Here is a 21806-nt window from a genome sequence, read left to right as displayed (position 1 = left end):
CTGTTTCTCAGTTCAGTCATCACTGTGTCTTATATATTTGGAAATCCTAATGCTAGTTGCACACATGCTTAGAGTTGTTTTGACCCTTTGGAGAATAGATTCCTTTACCACTATATAATGTTTTTACTATTGATAACCTTCTTGCATTGAATTCGTTTGTTTCTAAAATTAAAAAAATGGACATGAGGAGGGATTATGAAGGTGGGGTAGATCTGGGGAGAATTGGAGGGGAAAGGGGGAGGATATGATCAAAATACACTGTATGAAATTCTTAAAGAACTGATAAAAATATTTTTTTAAAAAGAACCCTGATATAAACCCACACAAACAGAGTCAACACGAGGAAAGAATTGACTCCACAAATGGTGTTGCAAACACTGATACCCACATAAAAAATAGTAAGATTACACCCTTGTCTCACAGCACACATAAAAATCAACTCAAATGGATCAAAGGCTCAAAGGTGAGAAACCAAAATCCATAACAGTCTTAGAAGAAAAATGGGAGAATTTTTATGACATTCATCTTGGTGACTGTTTCTTTGCTGTGACCCAAAAAGGCACAGCTGACCAAAGAAAATGAGGCCAGTGACATCTCAAACTAGAAAGCATCTGTGCAAGACAAGAAACATATGACATCATTAGGTAGAGCACGGGGAATCCTGTAGAGGGACAGGAAGGACTATAAGAGCCAGAGGGATCAAGGACACCACAAGAAAAGCCACAGAATCATCTAACCTGGGCTCATAGAACTCACAGAGACTGAAATGACAACCAGGGAGCCTGTATGGGACTGAGTTAGGTCCTCTACATATATGTTATGGTTATGTAGCTTGGTCTTCTTGTGGGACCCCTAACAGTGGGAGCAGGGGCTGTCTCTGACTCTTTTGCTGGCTTTTGGGACCCTACTCTTTATACTGGGTTACCTTGCCCAGCCTTTATACAAGGGGAGGTGCTTAGTCTTACAGCAACTTGATATGTCATGTTTTGTTGATATTCATGGGAGGCCTGCCTTTTCCTGAACAGAAACAGAAGAGGAGTAGATTGAGGGGTGGGAAAAGAGGGAGTGGAGGGAAAGGAACTGGGAGGAGAGGAGGGAGGGGAAACTGTAGCTGGGATGTAAAATAAATAAATAAATAAATTTTTAAAAATTGGAAAAAGAAAGAAAGGAAGGAAGAAAAGAAGGAAGGAAGGGAAGGAAGGAAGGAAGGAAGGGAGGAAGGAAGGAAGGAAGGAAGGAAGGAGTGATAGTGAGAAAGCACCCTCTGAAACAGGAAAATACATCTTCAAACCACATATATGCTAAGGGAACAAGGCATCTAAGACAGCATCCCTACAATTCAGGAAAGAGAGCCTTCCAGTAATATACACTGAAAGTTACCAAAGGACTCAAGTTGACCTTTATCCAAACATGTACCAATGTCCAACAGGCACATTAAAGATTCTCAACAGAACTAATATCAGGAAAATACCAAGTAAAGCTCCAAGAAAGTACTCCTTCACACCTGTCAGCATGGCCACTGTAAGAATAGAGACATGGGGGCTGGAGAGGGACTCAGGTTGAGAGCCTTCTGCTCTTGCAGAGGACCTGAGTTCTGTTCCAGCACTTACACTGGGCAGCTCAGAGCCTCCTATAACTCCAGCTCCAGGAGGTTCTACACCCTCTTCTGAACTCCATAGACACATGTACACACCTGTACACATATGAACACACACACACACACACACACACACACACACACACACACACACTAAATCTTTAGAAAATAAACAAATGTATTAGTAAAGTGTTAAGGAGATTGGGTCTTAGTGCACTATTGAAAGTAATGTAAAATGGTGCAATCACTAGGCAAGGCATTATGAAAATCTTTCAAAAGTAAAAAAAAAATAACTGACACATGACCAAGCCATCTTCCATTGGAGAACTTTCAGAAAAGAACTGAAATCAGGATCTCCAAGAGCTATCTACACTCTCAAGTGTATTACACCCTTTACAATAGTCAAGACAGAGAACTTTAATGCTCAATGACAGAATAATGAATAAACAAAATGTGGCACATATATAATGGAATTTCATTCAGGCTGACAACATAATGAAATATTGCCACATGCTATAACATCGGTGAACCTTGAGTACTGTGTTCAGTGAAACGAAGTGGCCACAGAGATAAATACTGCCCAATTCCACCTCTATTAACCATCTAACATGATCAAGCTCAGGAGCAAAGGAGGAATGGAAGGTTTCCATGCTGTGGAGGAGGCAGGTTGATGTATATAAAAGTTTAACTGAGCAGGATGTAGAAACATCAGTTCTATTTATAGTTGACACACTACTGGCATTTAATAATGCACTTTGCACTTTTATTTTTCAAAAGAAAGTAGGGCTCATGGTATCTATTGTGCGTTTTATTTTTTTAACTATATAAAGAAATGATCCTTATATCAAAAAGTCTTTTAGTAAAAAAAAAAAAAACCATCCAAAGTAAAAGGCAAAGAAAGCTAGATAACACAAAATGAGATTCTAGGGAGAACATTTATCTCAGCCACCTAAACAACTCATGAATCAATCATGACAGGAAGCAATAATTCATGGTGGATTACATTGTCACACAAGGTGAATCACTTATGTGAAAATTTAATTCCTGGGGGGAAGGAGAAATGTGTGCGAACTGTAACAAATCTTTCTTATTGTCTACACATCAAATGAGCTTACCATCATCTAGCAGCTTGCTAGCCTTGCGTGGAGACTCCACTGTGTAATCGTACATGTCATGGCTCACAAAGCAGATGAGGTCTAAAATCAGATGAATCCAAACCAATTCTGCTGCCTCTGCTTAGAGAACTATTTGCAGCTTCTGATGCACTCAGAGATATGTGGCAAGCTTCCTATAAAGAAAATATACTCGCAACCAAGGTCTGACTGTAAGTATCAACTGCTTCATCCTATATTTAGCAAGTAGCGCTTAGAGAAGAAAATAGTGTGGGATGTGATAACTATGGAGGATTAAATTTTACACATCTTGCCTCTAGATATCAAAACTGTTACCATTAACAAGTATTTTCCATACCATCTTGTTCTACAGAAAATTTCTGAACATAAAACAGATTATGTAGAATAATAATGAATACATATGACAGTCAAACTGTGTATTCACCACTTAGCAAAGAACCGAACGCTATGCTAGGAATTTGGGATGACTGTCTCGTATACACCATTGTCCTTCCAAAAATATTCGCATGTATAAGCTTTTCATTATCCAAATGCAATTATTATAGAAAAATAAAAAGTGAAATAAAGTCACAGAAACACAGAAAACAAAATCCTCCCATTACGCCTCTGGGTCAGGAGGAAACATGTCAGCTTCTCATAGCAAGCTACTGTTTTCATGCACTCCCTCTAAAATGCCTTCCCATGCTTCCTTTATGAAGATAATCATCAGCAAAGCCTCCAGAGTAAAGCCATCAGCCCATTTTGTGAAACGGTGTCTTGTGAGATTCTTTAATATATGCTCAAAAGTGAAACCTAAAAGCTTAGAGAAGTAGTAGCAGTCCTGTGAGGTGTGGGAAAAAGATGGATCCAGGCTTCCATCCACTAGAGCCCTCACTGAATCTCATTGTCATATCTCTGTTCTTGGCCGTCAGAGCCTCTAGGGCACAGGCCACCCTTAACACTGTGAGTCCAATACAACTTTACATAGATGCTCCACAACTTTAGTCTCTGAATTTTCTCTCAGAGATCCTTACGTTTGTGCTCCCCGGGGTCCTGCACTTGCTCTCCTGTCTCTATTTGAATGACACACTCTCCTTGGTGTTTCATCCAAGGTTGTTTTGTTCCTATCAACTATAACATACAAAATCCAATTAAGTACTTTGATTGAATTAGTCTCTCTTTGTCCTTCCCCTCCCCATGTACATGTACACAACACATATTTTATATACCAGATACATCACATATATGCACATATGTATATTTTTATCTGTTTTTCAATGAGTATTCCAATAAAGATCCATGTACCAATCATTATTCTAGCTACTGGGAAAGCAGCAGTAAGTAAGCTGGGCAAGATGATATTAACAAAAACTGGAGTTCATCCTCAACATAGGAAATATAGAAAACAAAATCTGTATCTTACTATAAGAAATCTTCCATGTTTTTCTTCAGGAAGAAAGAAAATAGTAGGATTTTAGAAATTCATACTCCATAGTGCTAACAAATCTAGGTTAACAACCACAGAATGTAGACCTCATATATAATGTTGTTTACCACACACCTGCCTTAATTTACAGAGAGGCACCATTCTTGCAAGACCCACAGGGAAAATGGATCACTCAGTCTTTGACATAGCACTATATAAAATCCTACCAATTAACTCAGTACTGCACAACAGACCAGTATCCTAGGCTGGTATGCCAAGAAAAGACTGCTTCCTTTAAAAAAATCACATAAAAATCTAAATGATTATCATTCCAACCGATGTGCAATTCTCGGTAATAAAACAAAAGACATAAAAATGGAACCAAGCCGGGCGGTGGTGGTGCACGCCTTTAATCCCAGCACTCGGGAGGCAGAGCCAGGCTGATCTCTGTGAGTTCGAGGCCAGCCTGGTCTCCAAAGTGAGTTCCAGGAAAGGCGCAAAGCTACACAGAGAAACCTTGTCTCAAAAAACCAAAAAAAAAAAAAAATGGAACCAAGGCAAGATGATTCCTCCAAAACTGTTACTCTTTTGGTAACAACAGATTCCAATGATATTGAAGTGCATATTTGACAAAAAAAAAATATGTTTTTTAAAATGATCACTTTACTCAAAGAAGTCAATAATAAACAGCTGAAAAAATAAGGGAGAGGGTATAGCATATGAAAGAGCAATTTAATAGACATACACATACAGAAGGTGTGTGTGGTATTGGCTTAAATGAGAAATGTCCCCCACAGTCTTATGTATTTGAATACCTGGCACCTGTTGAAGGCATTGATTGGGAAAATTATGGGACCTTTGGGAGATGCGGCCTTATTGGAGGAAGAGTGTCACCGGGGGCAGCCTTTGAGCATTTATAGACTTATTCCACTCCCTGTGTCTCTCTCCACTCTGCTCTCTCTCCTATGTGAGGACAAACTGTGATCAGTCAGCTTCCTGCTCCTGCTATCATGCCCTACTATTACAGACTCTGCACCTCGGGAACTATAAGCCCAAACAAACCCTTTCGGAGGCTGACAGTGGTCCCAGTATTTTACCACAACAGGAAAGTAGTAAATATGGAAGGAACTACAGCAAAGGAGGCTCAGAGAACAAAATGGTCAGTAGAGTGAAGAGAAAACTTCCCGCACCCTGGGAGAAAATCTATGTTAACGATACACCTGACAGGGACAAATGCCTAGAGACCATAATTTTTTTAAAAATTAAATACCAAAAGCCCCAATCAATGATAAATGGGCAATGAGTTGAACAGACAGTTCTCAAAAGAAGTACAAATTGCCAATAAATAATTAACAAACACTCGGTTCTTATGCATCAGGAAAATATACATCAAAACTACATTTAGACTCCATCTCACCTTAGTTAGAATGGCTATGATCAGGAATGCAAACCACACAGATGCTGGTAAGAGTGGAAGGGGAAAGGATACACTATTGGTGAGAATGTAAATTAGTCCAGCCACTGTGGAAATCTGGATTTCTCAAAACACTGGGCAAAGAACTACCCTCATATTCCAGCTATACAACCTCTTTGTGGGTACCTGAAGGAACTGACTCAGCTCACAATAGGGATAGCTGCATATCGGCACTGTTCACAACAGCTGAGTTATACAATCAATTGAGGTGCCGTAATTGAATGAATAAAGAAAATTAGATAGTCACAAGAAAGAAAAAAATTATGTCATTTGCAGGAAAGTGGATGAAATTGGAGATCATTATGTTTAGCAAAATAAGCATATTCAGAATGACAAATACTGCATGTTTTCTCTTGTAGGTGGAACGCAGAAGAAGGAAAAAAGATAGCATGAAAATAGAAAGAAAATATCAAAGAAGAACAAAGGAGGGGAAATAGATAACAGAATGATGAGTGGGTTAAAATGATGGAGTATATCATGTGCATGTAGGAAGAAGTCACAACAAAACACATTTTCTACAATCAATGTAAGACAGTTGTAAATTAGTTCAGACATTCTGCATAGAAAAAGAGAAAAAAATAAAGTGAAAATAAAACAATTATCTCATTTCTTTTTAATTGCTCTAAAAGTTAAACTAATTATTTAAAATAATAATAGGGTCGGTGGGATAACTCTGTGACAGACTTCCTTGCATGTGCAAGACTCTGAGCTCAATTTCTAGCACCAAAAATTACATATAAATACATAAAAATGAAATACTATTATTAAAATGCATCTGGTGATTAGTGAGTATAGGGAACAGATTAAGTAAAATGATAGAAATAGTACAGGAAATTGGAGGAGCTACTGAGAATTTTCCGAGCTATGTGCACTGCATATGAAATGGATAGTGTTATTTGAAGGAAAATGTAACTGTAAATTTAAAAAATGTGTTATAATTCCTGCTTGAGAATTAAGGAGAATAACAGGAATTGTGTGTGTGTGTGTGTGTGTGTGTGTGTGTGTGTGTGTGTGTTAAGAGCTCTTGCTGTATAAGCAGAGGACCCAAGTTCAGATCCCCAGCATTCATGTAAAAATGTGGGAGAGACTCTGAAATGCTGTAACCCTGGCATGGGAGGAGGGCTGGAGAGAAGATTGCTGAAGCTTGCTGGACATCAGCCTGACTGAAAAATAATGAATTCCATATTCAGTAAGAGACCTGACTCCAGGGAAAAGTGGAGAGCAGTAAAGTATCCTCTGATCTCCACATGCATATGTAGGCATGTACACACACACACACACACACACACACACACACACACACACAGACATTTATCATCCACACCCAAAGTAATAAAGTAAAAAGTATAATTGATATGCTCTAAGAAAACACAAAATGTGACCATAAAATTCAACTAACATCAAAATCAGCAGAAGGAAATACTTCTAGCAATAAACAAAGCAGTGAATACTAATTCAGGATGTATCACTTTAAACATAATGATGCAAACAAATGAATCATCAGGCAAATACAAGGTGGATTCAAGTACAGCGCCTAATTGTGCAGGACGTCATATTTAAAGAATAAAAATATCTAAGTTCAAGGTAACCAGATGAAGAAAGAGAAACTAAACCAATCTCCTTCCTTCCTTCCTTCCTTCCTTCCCTTCCCGCTCTCTCCCCTCCTCCGTCCCTCCCTCCCTTCCCTTCTCTTTTAATTAAAATAGATTTTTTTCATACAATATACTCTGATTATGGCTCCCCTTCTCCCCTGTTGCAGAATATTATTTCAGGGTGTGTTACTTTTGTTTATGCTCTGGAACATTTGTTTAATGATACAAAGATGTGTTTGATTAAATAAAATTCACCTGGTTTTCAGGAGGCTGAGTCAGCAATTAGCTGGCAGGAAGTGGTAGGGAGGAGCCAGGTGGAAAAGGGTTTATAAGGAGGGTCAAGGAGAAGCAGGAGAGCTTTTTGGAGGTCATGAGTAAAGAGAAGTGCTGTGGGATGTTCTGTATGGCAAATGTGTTGCTAATTAGTCAATAAATAAAACACTGATTGGCCATTGGCTAGGCAGGAAGTGTAGGCGGGACAAGGAGGAGAATAAAGCTGGGAAGTGGAAGGCTGAGTCAGAGAGACACTGCCAGCCGCCATGATGACAAACAGCATGTGAAGATGCCCCTAAGCCACAAGCCAAGTGGCAAGGTATAGATTTATAGAAATGGATTAATTTAAGCTGTAAGAACAGTTAGCAAGAAGCCTGCCACGGCCATACAGTTTGCAACCAATGTAAGTCTCTGTGTTTACTTGGTTGGGTGTGAGCGGCTGTGGGACTGGCAGGTGAGAGAGATTTGTCCTGACTGTGGGCCAGGCAGGAAAATTCTAGCTACAGAGAAGAGGTGAGCTACTTGCTATTCAGCCTCTCTGAAGAGTAGAATTCCACCTTAACTTTTGAATCTTGAGTTCTTTAGATGGAGAAAGGTTTAGTTAAGTTCCCTTCTTAGCTTTGCGAGAGTTGGAGCCAGAGGGAACAGATCCCCTCCAACTACAGCCCTTGTGGCCTAACCGCTGCTGGTAGCTGTGGAGTTGCAGTTGCTGATTCAGACAGCCGTGGCTTATAAGGCAGCAGCCATTTTAAAAAAGGACAAACCTCCCCAATCCTACTAGATCCTCCCCACCTCCCCATCTCCTCACCTTCCCAAACCTCCCCAAATCCACATCCTTTCTTGTTCTCTCTCATTAGGAAACAAACCAACAACAATAAAAAAAACCAAAGAAATCCCCCCCCCCACAAACAGGCATCTAAGTAAAAAGAAAAAAAGAAAAAAAGCAACAATAAAATAAGATTAAAAAACTGAACGGGACCAGCAGAAATCTGAATGAACAGAAAATCAAAGTGCTGAAGAGAAAGCTCACGAAACACACACAGATGCAGAGACACACACACCAACAAACACAAACATCCCACAAAAACACAAAAGTGGAGAGCATAATACAAAACAAATGGCATGTAGTGTAAGAAAAAAAAAAGAAAAGAAAGAAAAAAAATGCACCAGAGCATTGTGAGACAAAAAACCCAAACAAACAAAACAAAACCCTCCCAAAACACCAATGAGTTTGTTTTGGGTTGTCTCTGCTGCTAAGCATGAGGCCTGGCCTTAAGAGTGGTTTGTATCCCCAGTAGGACTCTCTTGGAAAAAACTAGTTTTTCATTTGTGACTAGTTATCAATTGGAGATGGTTTCTGAGTTAGACCGGGATTTGTGTCTACTTTCCCCCTCAGCACTGGGACCCATCGGATCGAGACCTGTGCAGAGGGACCTACACATGTTGCCACTGTCTCTGTGACTTCATAGGCATTGGCCTTGCTGTGTTGTTATGCCCAGATCATGGGGACCCCCAGAAGACCACCACGGAGACCGAATCCTGTATGTAAAAGCAAAGAGCTTTTATTTTCAAGCTCGGAGCTTGGACTCTCTGTCCAAAGCACCAGTGAGAGCAGAGGGCCCCGAGCCCAGGCAGGGTCGGGTTTTTTATCATAGCAGAGGTTGGTGTGAGGAGACTTCCAGGGTTCAGGACCATGATTGGCTGACATTTGTCTAAGGTTAGGGGATGTTTGGAATGTCAGGTATTTCCCCTTCGATGAAGGCCCCACTTCATGGGGTCAGCTTATGGCTTTTCCTGGGTCCAGGTGTTGCTTGCCAGAAGCTGTGTCTGGGGCTCTAAGCCTGTCATGGCAGCCGTATGGTCAAGCCATTTGGCTCCCCTGCACCCAATGTCAAATCAATCTTACTACAAAAGAAGAGCTAGAGCAGCAATGTTAATTTTAGATAAAACAGAATAGTGAAAAATGAAAATTCTGGGTCTGGGGAGACATCTCAGTTATTAAAGGGCTTGCCTAGAATACTGGAGATTTCTGTAGCTGTGATAAAATACCATGACCAAAAGTAGCTTAGTGAAGGTTTATTTTGGGTTATGTTTCAGAAGCGATAAGAGTTCATAATGGCAGCAAGTGGCAGTTTGTGGTGGCAGGGACAGGAAGCTGAGAGTTACTCCTTCAACCACAAACAGGAAACAGAGTATGAACTGGAAACAAGATGAGGCTACAAACTCCCAAAGCCTGTCCTCGGTGTAGGACTTCCTCCAGCAAGGACACTTCCTAAATCTGCTCAACAGTGTCACCAGCTGGAGACCAAATATTTAAATACATGAGCCTGGGGGTTGGGGGCGCATTCTTATTCAAATCAACATGCATAGACCTCAAGGTGTGCCAAGCTTGTGGGAGAAAGTAGGTATGAAACTACTATTGGATAGGATGGTTTACCCTAGACGCAGAAAAATTTCATACTTCTCAAGGTAAGAAAATAACTAATTAGTGATCCTGCCAGAGAAGGTGTAGATGGCAAAGAAGTCCAAAGGATGACCGTTGCCATGTGGCTTGGTGAATGGATAATTCAGGCAAAAAAGGACACACTGTTATCGGACCTTTAGAAAGGCTAGCATAAAGACCTGACAATGTCACCAGCTGGGGAAGGTTAGGCAAGTCACTTTTGGCAAGTGGTAGACTATCTTTATAAGAGAGTATGACAGCTTCTTACACATTTCTCAACATACGTCTTATGGTTCAGAGAACCTGTAGTTTGCACCTCAATCTACTTGTTGAAAAACCACTTTCTCCGATCACTGTTTCCTCCATATTTTAGACTCTCATCTGGAGCCTAGATACTCACAGATTCCTTTCCAAGCGAGTCCCAGTGAGTGGGAACTGAGGAGGCAATTATGCTCAGGCCCACCACTCCAAGCCTCTAGCTATTCTTTCAGCCCACACTGGATGCCATACTGAAAATGTGATCATCTAACTCATGAAGCTACTCTCAGAGGCCACACCCTGGGATTACTAATGCCAACTGTTGACTGCTTGAATAAGAATGACCCCCATAGGATCATATATTTGAATGCTTAGTCACTAGGGAGTGGCATTATTTGAAAGGATTAAAAGGATTAGGAGGTGTGGCCTTGCTGGAAGAAGAGTGCCCTGGAGGTAGACTTTGAGGTTTCAAAAGTCCATACCAAGCCCAGAGTCTCCCTCTCTCTGCCTACAGGTCAGAAGGTAGCTCTCAGCTACTGCTCCAGCACCTGACAGCATGCCACCATGGTCCCTGCATGATAATAATAATGAACTAAACCTCTGAAACTGTGAGCAAGGCTCCAGTCAAATGTTTTCTTTTAGGAGAGCTTCCTTGGTCATGGTGTTTCTTCACAGCAATAGATTAATGACTAAGTCTCCAGATTCACCTGCTTTCCCAACCTATCTAGGTAGCTGTACTTCTCGCATAGAGAAAGACTTTGGGGCAGGAATCAGGAGATCCTCATTTGGCCAGCTCTGTCTTCTGTCCCAGAGCCAGACCAGCTTTTCTCTTCCTGGGAAGTAAAAACTTAAAAAATTATTTTATTTTCTCCATAGGCTTTTGTTTTTGTTTTTTTTTTATGTTCACTCTTCTACACTTGGGGTTGATGTGTGAAAAATAGAGATTTTGAAAGAAAAAAAATGTTTTCTACTCTTTTCTAAAAATCTAGGCTCTGGAAACCCTTCTCACACAGGAGACGTTAAAACTCTGCTTTCCACTCAAACTGAGCACTGATTTCCATGCTCTAAGTAGTTCATGCTGTTCCTTCCCCAAGGCAATGTATCTAGATTTCACAGCCCAAGTGCTGAGCGATAACAGAATAATTCTTTCTCCAGAAAGGATGTTTTTCTCTTATCAGGACAGTTTGCTCACAACCACTCTCCTGGTAAATCTACAACAATGAGCCCCCTCTATTTCCTTCCCCCATCCTTTCTAGTGGACAGACCCCCTGTACTGTTCGTTTGACGGTCTTCTGTTTCTCACCATGTCTTCACGTGTAGGTGTGCTGTGTAAGACATTGGTCAGCCACATTAATTTTTCATGTGCTTGTTCCTTCAAGCCATCAGAAGTAAGATAGACATCCTGCCTCCTGGAGTGAAAATATAATTCTGTAAATTTCTAGTTTGTGCCTTTGTAGGGCTGGCCATGGCAAACGCCCTATATGTATTCCCAAATTTCCCTTACTATTCTAGTTACTGTTGCTGTGGTAAAAACATCACTACCAAAAACATAAATAAATAAAATTAAAAAAAAAATCACAGGAGAAGAAAGCATTCATTCACTCACTCGGCTTATAGTTTTGAGTTACAGTCCATCACTGGGGGAAGTCAAGGCAGGAACTGTAGCAGCTGTTGTATCACACGCACAGTCAAGAGCAAAGAAAGGGTAAATGCATGCTGGCTTGCTCTCTGCCAGCTCTCTTTACTCTTATATTGCTCAGGCCCAGCCTCAGGAATGGTACTGTCTACAGTGGGCAGGATCTTCCTCTTTATCAACTAACAATGAAGACCATCCTCCACAGACCAAACCCATCCAGTTAGTTCCTCATTTAGTCCCTCACAGGTTTTTCTAGCTTGGGCCAAGTGGACAGTTTAAACTAACCAGAACACCCTCCAATGAGGAATAGAGGCATTCTTCATCAGAAAATAAGAGAGCAATCCTCGGCTACCATTTCACTTCCTCCAATATTAACAATAAACATGATCAGAATAAGATACAATGACTTTCATATAGCAGTCACTGAAATGAGTGCTAGGCATAAATCCTTACATTCGACATTCTAGCTACCATGTGAAATACTGGTCATGTCATCTGTCATACAAGAAAAAAGACAAGGATCTGACAGCAGTTTTGACAAGCTGAATGGCATGGCCAGGGCATGGAGGGGTAGCCCTGTGTCTCAACTCAGATACAGAGCAATCATTCTTATCACATTTCTTACTTGATTTATCTCTATTACTGAAAAAAAAAGTTTACTCATTTAGGTTAGACTGTAATATATTGATATTCATTGTCTCTAATAAAGAAAAACACATTTATTTCATAACACAACATACTGCTCTTCAAATATATCACTATGGATCCATTCAATTGCCAATTAAGATATCTGTGATAATCTGAACTTTTATAATCCACAGAAGTATAAATTAAGAGAAAATTATGAGACTAGGGTTAAGTATTGACAAAGAAGGAATAGGGTTATGGGTGTGTGTGTGTGTGTGTGTGTGTGTGTGTGTGTGTGTGTGTGTGTGTGTATGAGGTGGGTATGTGTGGGAGTATGTATGTGGGTGGGATGGGGTGTGTGAGTGTATGGGGGGTGTGGTGTATAGAGTGTGGCACAAGAATCAGAGACCCACTCATTCACACACTCAATAGGTTCATAAAAATATTTACCAGAAAGCTATAATATATACGCAGAGGACCTGGTGCAGACCCATGCGGACCCTGTGCTTGCTGCTTCAGTCTCTGTGAGTTTATATGAACTTCTCTCTGTTGATTTAGAGGGTCTTGTTCTCTTGATGTCCTCCATTCCCTTTTACACTTTTTCTGCCTCCTCTTCGTTCAGGTTCCCTGAGCTCCAAGGGAAAAGATTTAATGAAGACAACTCATTTAGAGCTGTGTGTTCCAAGGTAGGGGTGTGTGTGTGTGTGTGTGTGTGTGTGTGTGTGTGTGTGTGTGTGTATGAGAGAGAGAGAGAGAGAGAGAGAGAGAGAGAGAGAGAGAGAGAGAGAGAGAGAGAGAGAGATGTCTTGCCATGGATCTCTGTATTTGTTCTCACCTGCTACAGGAGGAAGCTTTTCTGATGATGGATGAGTAAGGTACTGATCTGTAGGATAGCATAATATCATTATGAATCATTTTGTCATTGCTTTTTTTTTAAGACCAGTAGTATTTGGTTTTACCATAGGTCTCTGGGCTATTTAGTCTCTGCTTCTCGGACACCCAAGCAATGTTGGATATGAGTTCCATCTCAGAGTGGGCCTTAAATCAGATCAGACATTGGTTGGCTACTCTTAGATTCAAGGGCATAACAGAAATCTCACTTTGTTCTTTTTAAATCCATTGTTTCAATACTTTTCAAAACAGCACTCCAAATAAAAAGCAAGAAACAAATTGATCATCTCTGCTGGACTGTGCTTTCAATTATTTTTTCTATGTATTTTTGTAAGCTGTGCATATGCCTTTATTATCAAGTAAAACACAATGTTCTTTGATAAGGCTGAGACTTAATACAGAAATTACCCAAGTCTTTCGGAACAAGCAAATTACATAAAAAGTGTAAAGAGACCAGTACAGCCTTCCTTCACCTTTGAGTATAGTTTGGATATAGGTTTGAAATGGGTACCTGCAGGAAGACTAGGAAAGAAAGAAGATGAGGAAGAGCTGGGCAGGCCAATGGTGCTGAGATTCCCAGGAACAAGAACATGTGGAATTAAAATGCTCTTTGGCAAATTCAGGAACACATTAAGAAAATCATATATTATGGCCAAATGGTCTCATCCCAGAAAGGCAAGATTTGTTCAATATACATTATATTGAACATATATATGAACACGTATGTGAACATATATATGAACATACATATGTTAATGAATGTAATATAACAAACAAACCGAAGTACAGAAACCACGTAATCCTCTCAATTGATGCTGAAAGAACATTTGGTAATGTTCAACATAGCTTCATGATAAAATTCTTGGAAACATTAGGAATAGATGGAAAATACTGCAAAATAATAAAGGCTATATACAACAAACCCACAGACAATGATGTATTAAATGGAGGCAAATAGAGTATTTCCTCTAAAATTTGGAACGAGACAAGGATACTCACTCTCCCCTCTCTTATTTATATAGTGCTTGAGGTTTTTGCCAAAGCAATTAGACAAGAGAAAGACATTAAAGGGATAAAAACAGGAAAAGAAGTCAAGATATCCTCATTTGCAGATGACATGATTCCTTACTGAAAAGATTCCCACAGAGTCTACTAGAAAACACTTAGACCTAATAAACGCTTGAAGTTTTAGGACACAAAAATCAATGTTAAAAAATAGACTTCATATATACCAATAATGTACTCTTAGAGAAAGAAATTAGGAAAAATATTCAATTTAAAATTGCTCTTAAGTACTAGGAGACTTAAGATGACTGGAATCTGGGGCATCTCTGAGATGAGCTAGAAATCTAGTGCAATGGAAACTCCCAGGAATCAACGAGGGTGATCCTAAGACTCCTAGCAATAGGGGATACCAAACCTGAACTGGCCATCTCTTATAACCAGGCAAGACTTCCAGTGGAGGGATTGGAACATCAATCCAACCACAAACCCTTCAATATGACCTGGCTACAAGATGTGCTGGGGTAAAGAGGCACAGAAACTGTGGGAGTGACCAACTAATGACAGACCCAGCTGGAAACCCATATCCTGAGAGGGAGCTTACCCCTGAGGGCCAGGACCCAGAGGTGGGATACACCAGAGACCTAAGTTATAACCAAACATGACTGGCAAAAAAAAAATGTCAATGATTCCTAATGATATTCTGCTATGCTCATAGGTCAGTCAATGCATAGCCCAACTGTCATCAGAGAGTCTTCACCCAGCAACTGATGGGAATAGATGCAGAGATGCAGAGATCCACAGCCAGACATTAGGAGGAGCTTGGAGAATTCTATGGAAGAGGGAGAGGAAGGATTGAGGAGCCAGAGGGGTCAAGGGTACCACAAGAAAACCCACAGAACTAACCAACCTGGGCTTACAGGGACTCATGGAGACTGAACTGACAACCAGGGAGCCTTGCAGGGGACTGAACTAGGCCCTCTGCCTGTATGTTACAGTTGTGTACTGTGGTCTTCTTGTGAGACTCCTAACAGTGAGAGCAGGGGTTGTCTGTGACTCTGATGCCTGCTTTTGGGACCCATTCCTCCTACTGGGTTGCCTCATCCAGCCTTAATAGGAGAGGAGGTACCTAGTCTCACTGCAACTTGATATACCTTGGCTGGCTGATAGCCAGGGAAGGGAGGCCCACCTGTATCTGAAGAGAAGCAGTGAAGGAGTAGATGGGGGAGGGGTAGAAGAGAGGTAGGGGGAGGGGAAGAATTGGGAAAAGGGGAGGTAGGGGAAACTTTGGTTGGGATGTAAGAACAAGCAAAAATAAGTAAACAAAACAAAAACATTGCTCCAAAAATTAAGTATCAATGACTACATCTAACTAAAGGAGACAAAGGCCTCCACAATGGAAACTCGAGAGACACTAGATGATGGGCAGAACTTCCATGTTCCAGGACTGGCAGACTAAATGTTGTAAAAATGGCTATACTACCAAAATTAATCTACAGATTTCATGTAACACCTATCCCAGTGCTCAAACCCAAATTATACTGCACAACAGTAGTGAAAAAAGTCAGCCCGGTGCTTACGTACTCTATGACATAAAAACAGACAAGAAGACCAATAGAATAAAATAGAGGATCCAGAAAATTAACCAATAAAGCTACACCAACTAATTTTTGACAAAGGAGGAAAGAACACATATTGGAAAAAATTATAGTCCATGCAATAAATGGTGCTACTAAATTGGATAACCACCTGCAAAAGAATGAAATTAAATTTGTGTCTTTCACCTTGTACAAACATCAATTCCAAATTTATAAAAGACCTTAATTTAAAACTCAAATTGCTAAAACTTCTAGGTAAAAACACAAGGAATAATCTTCAAGATTATTGAAGAAGCCAAGAACTTTCTGAACAGAGCCCCAGCAGAGCAGGAACTAGCCCCACATCTCTACAGATGGGACCACATGAAAATAAAAACTCGCACAGCAAAGGTAAGTAACATCTAACCCCACAGACAGCCCTCAGGCAGGGAGAAAGTCTTTACCAGCTGTACAGAATTTCATGTTCAGAATCTAATGCAGAAATTAGAATAAAACTGCCAATCAAAAAGTAGGATAATGAACTGAATAGACAGATTAAAAAAAGAAGCACAAATGGCTAGTACTAATTTTTAAAAGTCTTCAACATCCCTAGCCATCAGAGCAATGCAGTTAAGACTACATTGAGATACCATGTCACCCCAGTCAAAATAGCTGTCATCAATGTTTTAAATAATAAATATACAATGATAATAAAGATGCATACAGCATGAAAAAATCTGATAGCAAGTATCAGAAAGGATGTGGAGAATGAGGACCTCATGAATAAGGATTCATTGTTGACGGGACTGAATGTTAACATAGCCATTATGGAAATCAGTTTGTGGGCTCCTCAAAATATTAAAAATAGAACTACCATGTGAGCCAGCAATTTCAGTTCTGGGCATGTACCCAGGGAACTCCATACTCTACCATAGACATATTTGCACTCTATATATATTACTGCTCTATTCACTGTAGCAAGAAAATGGAACTGATCTAGTTCATCAGCAGGTGAATGGATAATGAAAACCTGATATGCTTATAAAATGAAACACTATTCAGTCTAAAGAAAAGTGTAATCATAAAATTTATGGGTATTTTATGGACTTAGAATATACAATATTAAGTGAGGTCAACTGTCTTAGGGTTTCTATTGCTGTGCTGAAACACCATGACCAAAAAGCAAGCTGGGGAGGAAAGGGTTTATTCAGCTTATACTTCTAGATCACAGTCCATCATTGGAGGAAATCAGAACAGGAACTCAAGCAGGGCTGGAACCTGGAGGCAGGAGCTGATGCAGAGGCCATGGAGGGGTGCTCCTCACTGGCTTGCTTCCTCTGGCTTGCTCAGCCTGCTTTCTTATAGAACCCAGGACCATCATCCCAGGGGTGGCACCACCCACCATGAACTGGGCCCTTCCCCATTGATCACTAATTGCTGGATCTCAAGGAGGCATTTCCTCGACTGAGGCTCCTTCCTCTCTGATGACTCTAGCTTGTGTCAAGTTGACACACAAAACCAGCCAGTACATCACCCCATCTTAGAAAGGGAAAAAAAATATACATTCTCCTTCATTTGCAGATCCTAGCCTATAATGTATACATGTATATATGTAAACAATGTATGTGTGGGTACAGCATAAGACATAGAAAGGGGGACAAGAGATGGCACTATTAGGTGATAGGAAGTATAAATGCAGGTAAAGGACACAGAAGTTGTAAAGAACATAAAGCCAATTGTTTTCCTAGTTTTAACTCTGCCGTGAATTGTTAAAGTTTTTGTGATGGGTACATAAACAAAAACATAATTGATAGTGAAAGTTTAAAATCCAAAGGGAAACATCACGACTTCATAAGAGCTGTTCTAATGTAGAGAAGTTCAGTAAGGTGCACAGAATCTGGTTCTGGGCAAGTGCTTGTTTGAGTAGCCACTTTAATCTAGATGTGTGACATTTACTTGGGAGTTCTTTACAGTAAGTGATTTTAAGTTTTTTGTTTTAAAGAAAAAGCATACTAATTCTGTAAGAGAAGGTGTGCCAACAAGTGTGCCAAGCTTGCACATGTGACTGATTAATGTAGGAGCTGTTGTTGGCTTGTTAATGGCCTCAGTGTGCCTCAGTGTGAACTCATTCAGCTACTCACAGTTCTCATTAATATAGCAGGTAATGTGCTAGCTTGTTTTGTCCATTTCGAAAGTCCCCAAAGATATGCCATACAATCTCAACAATTGTTTAAAGATTAACTGGCAAGTGACAGTGCCTCTGAAGTCTGTGTTTGCTTCGTTTCTACCAGTGGCTCTCTGTGTGTCACACTGGGGGTCTTAAAGTTGGCTCATATTTGCCAGTGGCCCCCTTTACTATTTTATAATAAAGACTATTATTCAAATTGCTAAATTGATGTAGGGAAAAAGAAAATTAACTCATAAATATTGCGTGGGTCAAAAACTTTGATGTGAGAGATTTCGAGATAAATACTAATGTAATCATTTCACAATAAAATACTCTTTGCAACATTATTTACAGTTCTATCCCACTACGTAAAATTAATGGTGATCTATGAACCATCAATGTTCATGTCAATGTCTATATGTAAACTTCTTTACTACTGTAACTGTTAGGGCGCACTATAGGATGTATATTTTAGATTAAAATAGGCATATTGTATGGCAGCCTAGGCTTTTAAGAAAATCACATGCCAGGTATCTTGCAAATGAGCTAGTCAACACTATCCCATTTTCAAGGGAACTGTTTTATTGGGAAGGGACCCTGATGGTTGTTAAATTGCAAAGACCTCCCCTTATTGAGTAACACAAAGGTTGGCAGGCATCTGCTCCAAGCCCTTCCTGTGACAAAGGAAAATAAGATGCCGTCCCCATCTCTCCTCTCTCTAGTTTCAGCTGACCTTAACGATCATGACAACATTTGCCTACAAGGAACATGTTGTTAAAATACTGTGGATGACTTCTTCTAGGCCTTGCCTCAGTTTAATACACCAATATAATAATGAGATTTATGGAATTTGAATGCATTCTACTTCTCTGTATCTCACTATGTGAACTTTCTGAGAACGACCTGTGGAAGGGAAGATAATAAATTATAGAACATGCTTGTTCAGTCCCCTACGGGCAGATGTGGTACACTGTTACATTTCTAACAGAACTAGAATCTTTCATTTCCAAAATAAAATAATCAGCATTTGCCTAAAGAACATGACACACTTATTTTTCAAAATTTAAGGATAGACTCAATATCATGGTTTTGAGGTTCAGAAGTAACAATGAATAGTTTTGTCAATGAGGCTACCTTAGACTGAGCAGGTTTCATTTTCATTATAAATGTTTCTTTTTTAATGTGTGTGCAGGAACATAGAGGGCACAAGAATGTGGAGATCAGAGGACAACCTCAGCATCATTTCTCAGGGATCCCATGACCTTGTTGTTGGAGACAAGGTCTCTCACTGACCTATAGCTTGCCAGGTAGACTAGGCTGGATCACAAACACAAACTGTTACATCCAGAATTATTTTTTGTGGGTTCTAGGGATCAATCCCAGGTCCTTGTGCTTGTGAGGCAAGCACATGACCAGCTGAATTATCTCTCTACCCCTGCATAACAAAAAGCTTTAACAGAATAAAAAAGTCCAGCTATTAATCCACAAATACATTTTCAAGTAAAGTGGATATGAATTGACCAAGTACTCCCCAGTGAAAACAACAAGATGAAAACCAGAGGTTTTCAACCTTTTAGGGTCAAAGATCCTAGTAAAATTATCGTGATGCGTACAACGGAGTCCTCCTCAGAGAAATGCGCACTGTACACAATATCCTCCACTGGACACAGACTCCTCAGAGGAAACACAACTGTGTCTACCAAGTTAACACTTCCCTTCACCTCCTGCTCTTGTGGAAAAAGTATTTTTGTTTTAAAAGGAAGAATTAAATCCAAATGATATAAAACTTGACTTCTTCCCAAAGGTGAAATTTTAAATAAAAGTTGTTATGTCATGCATGTTAATAAAGCTTGACAAATTTAATTTTAACACTGCCACATATATAGCTTTTTTTTTCTTTCACAACTGGTTCGTTCTAATTGTTCTAATTGGTTTTTACCATGGCACACATTAGCAAAATTCTATATGAGTCACTCTCACTGGTTTTTTTTTTTGTTTTTTGTTTTTTTTTTTTGAGATAGCATCCAGGCTGGCCTCGAACAAACGGACCCTCCTGTCCCTCCTGTCTCAGTGTCCCAATTGTTAGGTTACAGGCATTTGCCATCTGATTCGGGAATCTGCAAACTGAAAACAGATGACTTCAACTTCTTTCTCTCACAACCACAAAGCTATACTTCCATTGTTTTTATCACTAAAGTGAACAGAGAAAAATATAAAAAGAAATAGAATTTTACTGAACAATAGTAACCTTCAAATAAACGTTTTCAGGTGCCTTCAGATTTATATCCATAGCGAAATGGGGTTTGATCTGGGAATTTTTCCTGTCATGTTGAAACACAGGCTGCTACCAATCTCCTTATACACAGTGGCACCTCAGCTAAAGGTGCTACTGACTTTTCATCAGGGTTTGTACACGAGAGTGTCCCTGAGCAAAAGACAACTCCTTGCTGTCTAAGAATTTATGCCGGGACAGCTGAGTCATTAACAAACAACTGAAACAGAGCTGCCCTGGGCTCTAGTTTTCTCTTTTAAAAATATATTAGTGAAACTACTCCCTCCAGAAAGAGCTTAATAACTGATTTTTTCCTAGTAAAGTCAGAAAAAAAAATGGCACCTTAAAATTTAAAAAGTTCACACTTTGCTCCCATTTCTTGCTCAAATTCTCAAATATGAACAACTTGGATCTTGTTTCTGATGTAGTGCATCATTCTTGATGTTTAAGGACTTGGAACACGAAGTATGACAGTAATTCACTCAGGGAGAGTGGGAAGGAAAGAGCCATGAGCCTAAGGGGCCTTTTCTTCATGATGCAGGAAAACCAAGTATGCTCTCAGCCTACTCCTTTGTACCTATTAGAGTGTCACGTTAGATTTTCAGTTGAGACGTCTACATCTTCTTAAAAGAGCATTTTTATTATTATTATTGAGTTTTTTATATATGCTTGGATTAGCTAGGTCACAAATTCTTTCAAGAACCAGAAGCTTAATTTTTCTGTCAGTCAAGAAATTGGAAATGATTAGGTGGCCTGGAGTCTCCTGAGGCTGCAGCTGATAGGTGACTCAGGACTAGAATTTTATTAAGACAAGTAGAACGGGCATTCAAATGCAAGGTCACACTCATTGCCATCACTGTGGCAGGAATCCTCTGCTCGCTGTGGCACATTGCACGAGACTGTCCATAAAGACACACCTGATGTGGAAGCCGGCTTCTCCCAACACCAGTGATGTGAGAGACAAAGTACTGTGGCTAGAATGAGAACTGGTCCAGGCTCTCAGCTGTTTGGATGTTTGGCCCTTCACTGTTTACATCAATTAATGCTTTAATGAGAGTCCCAGAGAACACTCAAATGCCTCCATGCGGCATTAAAGAATGAAAAGTCACTTCTTCTTGGATTAATTTGACTAAGGTTGAGCCCAAATTTGAATTCTGCACTTCTCTGTGTCTTCCGTCTGTCTGTAGTTTGTGGTTACTGACTTCTCTGTGGTCTGTCCACTATACGTGTTCATACAATCTCTTTGTCCCATGCCTGTGTCTACGCCTGTATCTTTTTCTGTGTATGTATCGTCAGTGTTTCTGAGGTGCCTGTCCCTAACATAGGGTTTTATGCTCTACTTATTGAACAGCATGAAAGATGTAGTATGGGAAATAGATGAGGGATTCCTTACAGAGACCTTTAACTGATCTTAAACCTTTACAAGGGAAGAAAGAAGTTATTGACCCAGAAGAGGAAA

The sequence above is a fragment of the Peromyscus eremicus genome, chromosome 19 (genome assembly GCF_949786415.1).
Source record: "Peromyscus eremicus chromosome 19, PerEre_H2_v1, whole genome shotgun sequence".
Lineage (NCBI taxonomy): Eukaryota > Metazoa > Chordata > Mammalia > Rodentia > Cricetidae > Peromyscus > Peromyscus eremicus.
Note: the sequence above shows the minus strand (reverse complement) of the source record.